The following is a 12,759-nucleotide window of genomic DNA, read 5'->3' as shown; positions in this document are numbered from 1 at the left end:
TCACGCGCGCTCGCAATGATTAACTCACTCTATTGAGTATTAGGAACGCGATTAAATCGAGAAAATTGTGTTCTCGTCGGACGAATTAGTGTTCGCGTTATCATCAAAATATTAATCTATTTCCCAAGACTAATTTAAATTGGTAAAAATGTACTGATTAAATAAGTTAATTAGAACTATATATCCAAAGCACATTATATTCGGTCTTGGTTCTATTACATGACACTTTTCACAGTACTGTATTATCTTTATTATAAAACATATTTATTGGGTTAATTAAGATACAGATGTAAGTATAACATTATACGAGCTGTCAATGAACAATTGTCACAGGTGAATTGGGCCTACTGTATCGTAAATAGTTAGCCAAAATTACAGTATTTAAAACACAACTGATTGTTTGTAAATGCTTAGTATGAATACGCCAGTAAAATAGCCAATTTAAACATGATTAGTGAGCTTAAGAAAAAACAAAGCATTGACGCGTGCGTACAAATGATGATTGTAACAATACGGCTTTTGTACGTGCGCGTACAAAGATGATTTTAACAATGCGGCTTTTGTAAACGCGCGTACAAACGATGATTGTAACAATACGGCTTTTGTACGCGCGCGTACCAAAGATAATGATAATGATAAGGCTTTTGTACGCGCGCGTAAAACAAACGATGGCGATACTGATACATCTTTTTTTTTATTCATTAACTATGTGTTTGAGATGCTATCGAAATAAACAAAGGTTTGTCAAAACTTTGCACTTGACTCGCTATCCATAAGGGTTTTTAAGGCAGCAGAAGGATGCAGAGGTAGGTGATGAGTCAATCAATATTAATTATTAGTTCTGGGGTACACAAACTATTTTAACTGTTAAGAAACACAACAAAGGAAACTTAAGTTGCGCCCAATTGTAGGCATTCAGTAACCATGAATAAACCTTGTTTTAAAACACAGCGAAAGTTAGAGCATTTGAAAATAGCAGACAATGAGACCAGATTTTACACTTTAATTACTCTGAAAACAATTTTCAATATTTTCTGTTGTCGATGACCTCATAGGAAAGACCAGAAAGAAAACCCAGTTTCTAAGACGACATTTCTGTTGCTTTGTCAACCTAACAGACGATAAAAGACAGGCGCGAAAAGGACTTGCGACAGATATTTTTTTTACGAAGCTGTGTCATCAATTTATCGCGATTGTACGCGTGGCCACGAGTGAAATACGTCACATCATGTGATCACGTGTACAAAAAAGGTGAGATTTTTCTTGAGATGCACATCATGAAAACATAATACGTATCAGGAAACCAAACAGGAAGGTTTTACTCATGGTGGTGTGTTACCGGTTTTAGCTGTTATATTTTTCATTTTTAAAGAATCTAAAAAGTATAATAAAATTACCAGTATGGGCGAATGTACCGCGTACAGCGTATTCATTTTGAAGTGCGGTCGATAAAGGTTTGTTCCCACTAGAACGTAACGCAAGGACGTAAACGCAACGCAAGCGTTTTAACCAATGACAAGCGAAATTATAGACAGTTAGCACAAGCGAATAAGCCATCGCTTGTGATTGGTCAATTCACTTGCGTTGCGTTACGTCCTTGTGTTGCGTCGCTAGTGGGAACCACGCTTAACTGAGTGGTTGGCGGCGTAATTAATCAGCCAGGGCATTGGTTCACTCATCAGAGTGGTAGAACTATATAACTGTAACTTTAAAAACATAGAATATCTTTAGTGTATACTATTACTAGTTCACACAGTTCGTGTCGTAGATAATAGATGAATGAGCGCGAGTACATGGCTTGGACATGACGTGACCCTTATGGGAGGAGCAATTAAATCGACCTCATACAATCGACCTACTAAAACTTATTTTTATCAACATGGGACTGATTGCTTATTATAATGTCTGTTCTAAAAGCTGTCGCGGTATTGATCATGTAGAGCCAGAATGATGAAAACAGACGAAATAATTAAACTGTTTCGTATTATTAATTTGAACGCACCCGCGCTAAACGTGGTTTTCTCAAACGGTAACGATAACAAAGAAGATTCATCGAAAACCTAATCAAATAAATGACTTTATAATGATTAGAATGCATATACTAAATTAAACACTGACAACGGTTTTGCACAGGCAAAGATACACAGAGTCACAGAAGGCGAGAACTTTATTGTAAATTAATCTAGAGAACAAGAACATCTATGGGATGAATGCATCGAGCTAGGCGCCAAAAGGCAATACTGCTAGTCCAATTTCGTTGCTTAAATAAACCAGGTTATTGTAGCTGCCACCTCATTTCTCAGTTACGGGAAAGTCTAGGCCTACGAGACATTAAAAGTTGGATTTATTTTTGGAAAAGAAGAGACCTCTTTTACAATTGTGTGGTCACAACATGTCGGCTTCTAAACCGCCAACAACTGTTGAACACTAACCTAACTAAGGTATAAAATTAGAGAGAGAGAGAGCTCCGAACATGGAAGTATAACATTTTATAGCTCCATGCCCTAACCTCAAAACAGATATTGGTTGATTTAAGGGAACAATTCATAAGAAAGGGTGGGGAGACATGAGTGATACTCCACCCGATAACATTACACGAATGGATATAGACTTAATTAATTTTTTCAATGAACTGCGGCAAGACTGAAGATTCAGTCATTCATCACAATGAACAACTCAATATCATCATACAAGTTCATCATCCCATCTGTCTTTTAAAAACCTATTACATGTGTGTTCTGTCTTCTTACACGAACCTTTTGTAATCAATATATTTGCCGCAAATTTGACAAATTTTGAATCTAGATTTTCGTCACGCGGAATTATTATCATATTAGCGTTATAACTCATATGCTGCAGTAGGAGTAGTAAAGATGGTTCAGAACTATATAAGATATACTGTATTTAAAATTCATCCCGTCGGGCGAGTTAAAAGTTAGTTGAAAGAGTAATATTATTCGTGCCAGTCGACATTAATTATATCATCAACGAATATTTACTCTATGAAGTTTACTTTTTTATTAAATTATTTTAAAATAAGTTGTAATCAAATCAATTTTATATTTCATATTTATCTTAACATTTTATAATTGTTAACATTATTTCCAAGAGCGTTTTATTACTAATATTAGGCTTATTGTTAGCTTTCCCCATGCCTAAACATTAAAATGCATAGTCTGCGTATCATACCCTATATTCGAGTTTTCACAATTAATTTACATACAGAAGTTTGCGTACCATACCTTATAGTCGAGTTTTCACAATAAATTTACATATATAACTTTGCGTACCATACCTGATAGTCCAGTCTCCACAATAAATTTACATACAGAAGTTTGCGTACCATACCTGATAGTCCAGTCTCCACAATAAATTTACATACAGAAGTTTGCGTACCATACCCGATAATCGAGTTTTCACAATAAATTTACACACAGAAGTTTGCGTACCATACCTGATAGTCGAGTCAATTAATTTATTTACACATTGAACAATCCTGACAAATTGTCATTATGGCAAAATTAATAAACACTTCTTATGTTAAAAATAACCATATTGTAATGATCATGTGCTAATGATTGCGATACGTGCGTTAATAAATAAGGGTGAATCGTATTCATGACTTAAACGCGATAATAAAAATAATAATTGTGTACTTATATGTAAACACTCATTCACGATTTGTGACGTATACGCGCGTATAAGTTGTCGGTGTCGGTTGTTTACTTATAAGTTACAGCCAATCACAACGTAGAATCTTTAAGAAATGAATATTGTAATGAATTTTTATCAAGCTATAAAAAAACATTACAAATGGTGTAATAATATTAGCTGCTTTTAATAGAAATATAGCATCATGATTTTTAATGTGATCCAGCTCATCATTAACATAGCTTTAAAATAGCTTAATTTTTTTATGTTTGTATTTATTATGTTTTCTAGGCCGCAGGCTTGATTTTTTCCAAATCTGTGACAGATGGCTAGCGGTTTGAGCGCGCGTGCCGAGTGTGTACCGATCGTCTGTTGCGATATTGAGTGGCCACGACGACAACTCACGTCTCAGTTTTGGAGTCTGCCAATTATCAGGACAAATGTTAGTTGTTCGTGCGCAGACGAGAGCTTTGATTGTGTTATACGATAGATATATCATACACAAGTGACATCGTATGACAGCGACGATCCGGAATTGAATAAAACAGAACGCTATTCTTGCCTCGTAATCAAACATATATTTTTATAAATTATGTTTATGGTAAAAAAATTTTACACCGTGTGTAATCCTGTAATTAATGGAACAACCACGGACTATTTTCTTCGCGAGGATTTGTATTAATTTTTATCGGTTGTAAACGTGTTTACGAAGGTAATGAATACGCAACACCGTTTTCCTGTACAAGAAATGTCTTAAATAATATAAAATTATATGAATATACATTAAACATCTTGGAGCACGTGGTGGATCCGTGGTAGGTTTAGTCAAATCTAAATAAGCTATAATATTGTGTCATATTTGCGTTATGCTAGGAAAGTCAAAATCGATAAAAGGTAATTTTTAGGCCAAGAAGAACACAAATTATTGAATTTATTGCATTGGTTTGGTAAAAAAAAAAGAAGAAAATACAAACTTCTACGATTTTAATCTCCACAATTTATAACATGTATAAGGATCCAAATGCATATTGCTGAAAATAAAGACTGCTGTGAGTATCAGTGGCTGGATCTTAATGGAGGTATAAAATAAAAATAAGCACTGACAAAATGACAATGCTGTAGGTATCAGTGGCTGAATCTCAGTGGAGATACAAAATAACAATGCTGTGGGTATCAGTGGCTGGATCTCAGTGGAGATACAAAATAAAGTAAGCAAAAAGGTAAATCAAATTAATAAAGTAAAACAGCCAGAATATAATGTATAAGGCCTATATAATAATATACAGGATATCCATATTAAAATCTGCAGACCACCACATTACAATTGTTTTGTAACCACAGCATTCTGCTATTGGGTTATAATCAGTAAAGCGAATGAGATTAACGGATCAGCTGTAAATAATCCTAACGCACGTGCTACATGGGAAGGGGATTAGGGAGCTGGTCACGCGTCATTTAATCAAGCAAGAACGCATCTGAAAGGTGCCAAGAAATGATATCTAAATTAATTAAAGGAATTGTAAAATGATAACATGCTATAAGAATTGGTCTATGGGCTGATTACAGGCCTGTCGGTTAGGCCATGGAGGTATAAGTTATGCCTAACGAATGATAATTAGTTATTATGATAATGTTGAATGAAAAAAACAGCTAAATCAATATCTGTCCCGAGTACCATTGTGGTGATTTGAGCGTAATCTATATATAAATTTTTATTAAATGTTTCAGTTAAAGATGTATTTCAGTTAAAGACATGAAAAAACTTAAATCAGACTTTTGAATAGGTTATTTTGTAGTTTTTATAAAGTTAATCACTTCCACCGTTAAGAACAAAAAAATGTTTTCTCATATAAAATGACAAAATAAATGGTCAAATTCAACCAAAAACCATTGGTTGGCAAACAATTTGACTATATCTGCTTTAAATTACATTTTTTCAGGTAAATACATTTTTTTATTTAATTTTTATTGAAGATAGACATCTATTGTGTGATATTAAAATGGCATATTCAACAACAACAATTATTTTTTAGGGGGACAATACATCTTCAGGCGTATTTATTGGTATTTCAGTAGTAACATTCGATCTCGTTAGTTATAAATGTTCTCAAAATGCAAATTTTGTATTTATTCTTTCATAACATAACGTAAATATCCGCCCACTGATAATTTTTTTGTCCAACTCCACACAATAAAATTATGTTTACAACTCATCATATTGAGCACCGTCCTTCAGACACAAACGATAAAAAATGCATTTAATAATGTGTTAAAAAAAAATAGGCCTAACTAATATAATAAGATCAATTTGTGTTACGTGTAAATACAGCTTTTCGTGGAATTGATTATGTGGCCTGTATTTGATCGTGTCATGCATGCCGGTACCGTACTCGCTTGCAACCCGAAGAAAAGACCATACATCTCCTTCTAAATCGATGATTACCATTATTATCTAGAGCTCAATAATAAAGATGACATAGAATTTTAATCAAAATGTCACTCGAGCCCATCTACAGCCTATCACATATCGCTAGTGAATGTTCATCTGCCGTTTTAGTTATTGTTTTCTGTCAATGCTCCAGCCCGACTGTCGATAATTTCACTGCTCTCGCTGGAATTCTAGGCCTCGGCAAACCGACCCAGACGAGAGGCGAATAAACCACGAACTGATCTATGTACATTCCCGTGGGGAATAGACCATGACAAAATTACATTCATTTTACGTCGCATTCTGCCTTTAAATCAATATGAAAATGCGGAACATTTATCATACGTTATACGACACAAAATGTGAAACAGAAAAGAGGACAAACAGTGCGTTCGAGAGTGGAAACAATTCGCCCCCCCCCCCCCGAGGCTCATATTCGGCTTTTCTGACCCACACACCATCCTCAGCCAAATTTTAACCGCATAAGTGGTTGTAATTTATGAAATTAAATCTATTTACAACAAGCCTTTACAAATAATAAAATCGAATCGAATAAATATATAATATATACAAATCGTTTATAAAACATGCACAAATTAATTAAAATCTATAAATAAGATTCATTGTTAACTATTAACAATATATTCGTTTCTTGAACATGATAATTGGCTCCTCACGCTTGTACTTCGGTACCAACTTGAGATATCGGTAATTATGCTTACCTGTATTTGTATAATACCATTCAAAATTAACAATATTTTCTTCAAAATGTCCGATACCCATTGAACAACAATCATAATGTGCAGTTATAGTTAAATTTGTATTTCTTAAATGAAATATCTGAAATATTTCTGATTTTTTAGGATTATAATTTATATACATTCCATTATATTTAGGGGTTCTTTTACTTCTTTTTCCGATCCCTGAAACAATTCTTATTTATTGTTACTATTTAAGTTATTGTAAATGTATGCTTCTTTGAACTGTTTCTAAATAAAGGTTAAATGAATTGGCATTTAGAAAGACAAAGAATCGAAAAGATTAAAGCGAACAGGGCTAGCTGAATTACTTTGGAGATCGAAAAGTTTTATTTTTATCTTTTGGTAACAATTCATGACTATCAATCAATCAGCGCTTTTTTTTTACTATTAGTTGGTAATTTTTTTTTTTCGTTCGGTTTTCTATTGTAAATTCTTAAATCCAGTTTTAGAGCTATTTTTAGACTATTGTTTCAGTGTCCATATGGCTATACAATGTTCCAACCATTCTTACCCTCGATACAATACGAGGAAAATTGATTGCAATCTGAAATAAAACATTAAAGTTTAACAAAAAAACATTATGAAAATGTATATGAATTGTACGTCAATGTTCTTCCATACCATAACCTGTCATTTTCAACCATTTCTTACATCGCGTCTCATGTTTGGACGGGGTTTGGAATTACAAGAACTCGACAAAAAACAGGAGGCAGTACACACACATTTAACTATCGTATGGCCGGTATCTGATAACAGCAAATCGAAATTTAATTGTTAAACGTATAGAATATGAACCAGCATCTTGAGTGGACCATCGCACATAGTTATTAATATGATATTTCCTGTTGTCGGACAACACGGCAAACTCTCATCTTGCAATTGCAAAACACTCCAGCTATTGCGATCAATTACTTGTCAGATTCACTCGCTTCACACAAAGTCTCATATAAAGATTTCAAATATTTGTCCATGATCAAATTATCTTATAAATGTATATGCTTCTTTTATGTCTTCAGCTCTGTCAGCACTATCAAACTAGTTTGATAAAAAAAAGTGTGATGTGCCCAAATGTGGTAGTGGTATGCTTAAATATGGTAGTGAGATGACATCATCGTGTCTATATGGGCACAAATGGGGTTTTTAAGAGTAGATCGAGAATTGAATTATGTCATTACCCATATTGCCCTTAATGTCACCAAACCCCGGGAATGAGACAGTGGAACAGTCACACCTCAAACACCACCAGTAAATAATGGCGATTAAAAAAATATAATCATAATAATTTATGTTTCTTCTGTAAATTACGTAAGTTAAAAAGTAAAAACAGACAAATATTATCTCTTATGAGGGTTATGAAAATGAATATGACGATGATACAAAATTAATTTTTATGTGTATGCCTATATGACAACATGACAATGATGACATCATTTTATGACACAGGTTATACAGTCTTGTCTCACCACAAACTTTCTAATCTTCATTTTTCATTCTTATAGATTTATTCTTGATTGTTGATTATCACTTTTGATGTATTTTCATCGCCAGAATCCCCAGCGGCCATTTGATTAATCAAAAACGCTCTTCCAACCAATCATACGTTTCCCCAGTAACAAAATCTACCGCAGTAGTCATGTCGCTCATCCTCGATGCGCTACACACACCCGAAGCAGCTCTGAGCACGAGCGCACGTCATGCTCAAGGGCTCTCAAACCTTGTAGGCCTTTGCGATTTATTTTTCACCCCTAACAAAGAAAACGAACACAGGCCGAAGATTGTGATTGATGTCCCTTATAATGCCCTCCGACGTTGCTTTGTCAGCCTAGCATTTTTTAATCTGTCATATCATTATATTTCACACGAACATTATGATTAAGAATGCCTTATTGTTTCAAGCTTTGTAAAGTGTCCGCGTAGATTATAAAGAGATAATGTCTTGCCGAGTATTATGAATATTATTGCACATTAATTACATTTTAGCCACTGATTATAGGTTAATATGGGATCAATGTATGTACGTGCTTTGCAGCTTTAAATGTCATCTTTTGAGAACGTGAAAAATCCAATTCAATAAAGACAACGCATTTATCTTAGATCTATTATGTGAAACGATATGTTAACAGTTTTAAAAATACAACTGTTATTTTATACAATCTTAACATTCATAATAAGCCTACAAAGGGCAATATATATCAGTGTCATAACACCCTATCTGACGTCCAAAATTTAAATTTATTTTATATTTATTTACTGCAGTAAACTAGTTATAATAATAGGCCAATTGTGTAATTATTTACTGCAGTAAGTAGTTATAGTGATAGGCCAATTGTGTATTTATTTACTGTAGTAAAGTGAATACGACGAGGTAATCATAAGCCATTTAAAACTGACTATAAGCTGCTATAAGTTCTAAGATGCATTGATTTAATGATTTACTGCACAAAATGAAATCATAGATCATAGCCTATAGGGCAATATATTTACACTATAGAATGAATCTATTTACTGCAGTAAAGATATGAAATCATAGAGGCCATTATTTAATAAAAGATATATTTATGTACTGCAGTAAATAGATGAAATCTTCGGACAAATACGTACTATAAAATGTATTAACTGCAGTAATTAGATGAAACCACAGGACATAATATACTTACTATAAAATTTAATTATGTATTTACTGCAGAATAGATGAAATCATATGCCATGCACCTACTATAATATTTATGTATGTATGTAAGGCCTACTTAAATTCTAACAAGTAAAACTATTCGAACCTTACTCCTCCTTCGCAATGCATATAAACATAACACCTCCACCACGCTAATGAATATATCATAACACAAAACTAACTGTTAATTTTGTATATGAATAAATGATGACGTAATCGATATTAATAAAAATAACACAAATGGAGTTGTTGAGCCTATGAATGAATATTTAAACATTATTTCAATAATTGCGCCCGCGAGCGTTTGTTCGCCTTTGTAGTCAGTGTTTGTTTTCGTTTAACGCACAATTTACGGATTTGAATACGGCAACAATCATCACACGGACAATTAGCCACTAATGTAGTCGGGTATATAGTTACCATGGTTATCCCACCAGATGCATGCCGTTTCAACGTTTCCTATTTCATTATAATGTACACAGACAGCGTATCGTATGTATTTGAACAATTGCGTCTCGTAAATAAATAAAAACGCGTTTTAAAAACAATCGCGTCTCATTAATTATTTAAAGTGTTTGAAACTCGTCGAACTGTTTGAGTTTCGTTCGCGCAATGCGCGCTAAAGTTAGGGTATTGATTTGCGGTGAATTATATATTATAGGCCTACATTATTAACCTAACTAGGCCTATATTCATCTGTTTAAGTATGTGAGATTTCCCATACGGTATATGCCGAGATGATACCGCATTCTTGATATGGTAAATTACATGCATTCAGAGCCGGCCCTGAATGGGATGCGACGGAGGGTGGAGGGTGTAGGGCGGGCGTGGGATCTAATTGGCGGTGCTTAGGTCCTATTGCGCTCATCTTCAGTGTTCTAACCATGACACTAGGCCTACCATGCTTAATTGTATTTATCAAGCTTTTTTCGTCACTAAATCATCATTGTGTGAAAATTAGGCCTACTTCATGTTTCACATAACCACAAGAAAACGTACAATTCACCATCCCAGGCCTGATCACTCCCTGACAGACGCTCTTCTCGAGATCAACAAAGCGTGCCATTAACTGTTTACTTCGGGATGGTTTTCTTTCAATGCTCGTCTGTCTTTGCTATCATCCATAGGCCTAACATTAGTCGCACGGCAGCAATGACAGGAACGCGATGATTGGTTCAAAGTTAATCTTTCGTAAAGGTGCCCTAAGTTTACTTTCATACAAAATCGTCATTAAATGGCGGATTCAAAGCTAAACCAGAATTTGAATTAGGGACTTTTTGTTTGCTATTTGTTGTTAGACTTAAGCCTTGTCTACACTATCAAACTTGATGTGACAAAATGTAACATTTTTTTGTCAAACTAGTTTGATAGTAGACAGAGCTTGACCATTGAGAGAGTCAAGCTCTGTCTACTATCAAACTAGTTTGACAAAAAAATGTTACATTTTGTCACATCAAGTTTGATAGTGTAAAGGCTTAAGTCTAACAACAAATAGCAAACAAAAAGAAAGTATAGAGTATAGAGTTTGGAAAATAGTTTTATCTTATGGGCGGCCGTATGGGCCAGAACAGACAACATGCATACGCTGAAAGAACGAAAGTTACAGCATGGTCTGCGTTCGATGTTTGATCGTGGTTTAAGCTAATAGAGAACAATCGTACACCAACTACCCAGTGTATAGTACGGGGCTCTGGAATTACGCCTATAGAATGAAGAATGTGTACACAAGAGAGAAACATAAAACCACGAAACATATTTCTATAACAAAGCACCGTTTCGAAAAGCACACATTCTTTCGATAAGTTTATTCATTTTGGATGACTATGGTCAACAAAAACTAAGGTGGTGCCACGTGATTGGATTTTATTTTAGTCTGCTACTTGACCGCCTTGTACACACTGGTGTTGTAGGCCTACAAGTCGTCGTTAGTTTTGCCAAAACCAACATATTTCCTCATTAAAGGTTTTCTTCATATTAAAATGACCAGTTCTCGATACAGTGTGCCCTAAAGGAGTTCAACCCTATATTTTAAAATGACAATTTACATACGGACGAATGAATTGTTTGTTTTAGTTACGTAGGCCATAGTGAAATAAAATTCTATGCGATTCGGACTGGTAATGAAAACGTACAAGAACCATCAACCAGATCTTAAAGTTTTTGTAAAGGCTGACGGGTAACGAATATCAATATATTTATCATACCGTAATTTTGTAATTATTTTATTATTAATATGTATTATGATTATTTCGCTTAATGTTATGTATTACTGCTGATGGGCCGGCATTATTTTGGTTTGGGAACGAGGACATGTTAAGAAACGAATTTACCGTGTAAACGCGGGTTGATTATTTGCTGTAACCAAACACCTCATTCAAACGCTATTTGGTTGGTTTTGTCATATTTAAAGGCGGATAAAGTCGTTATGATATCCGTACTGGTCATCGCTATTATTCTTCACGTCAGCCTATGAGGCCCAAGTAGTATCAAGCCATTGAGTGACGGATTTACAATTTGACAAGGGTTGTGTGAAGTGGCTAAAATTGACACCTCTTGTTAGCCGTTATTTCAACATTCATAACCACGTCTTAGGCCTTATGTACACACACTGGCAAATAGCACAAAGGCCGCATCCTTCATCAACGAAGTCATTGCTTCAATTGATCGTCAGGTGAATGTTGAGGGGTTAGAAAGATAACTTGTCGACGCCAGGGTGTCTGGCACAAGACCTGTTAAAATACCTTTACCTGTATTTTATATCAATATAGGCCTACATTTTTATGAACTATCTTTACCACAAACTAAAGCCCCTGCAAAATACCCTGTGGGCATCAGTCCCGATCAATCTGGGTGGAGGGTTTGAAACACGGTTGATTTTGAGAAAAAAATGTTTTACTCAATGCCGAGTTGTTATACTGTGCCGGATAGTCTTTTTTAAAACAGACTATAGTTTTGTGATTTCGGACAAAATTAATGATTGGATTTGATTCAGAATTAAACTCCAAACCGCTTAACAGTAGGCTAAAATAGAGCTACAATGTAAAGTGACGTTAGAGCTGGGGATTTTTACTTTTTACGTGCTTACCCCTATACCTTCTAATCCCAAAAGGGGTACATTTTGACCATAGTTCCAGGGTTGTACTCATTTTACTTCACTCCCTAAGCCTCAAATGAGACTTAAAGCACAATATACATATATATTCTCTAATATTTTCCGATAGGCCTAATTGAAAATTAAAACGAAAAAA

Source organism: Antedon mediterranea, chromosome 11, assembly GCF_964355755.1.
Source record: "Antedon mediterranea chromosome 11, ecAntMedi1.1, whole genome shotgun sequence".
NCBI classification, from domain to species: Eukaryota; Metazoa; Echinodermata; class Crinoidea; order Comatulida; family Antedonidae; genus Antedon; species Antedon mediterranea.
The sequence above is the reverse complement of the archived record's forward strand: the minus strand, read 5'-3'. Positions refer to the sequence as shown.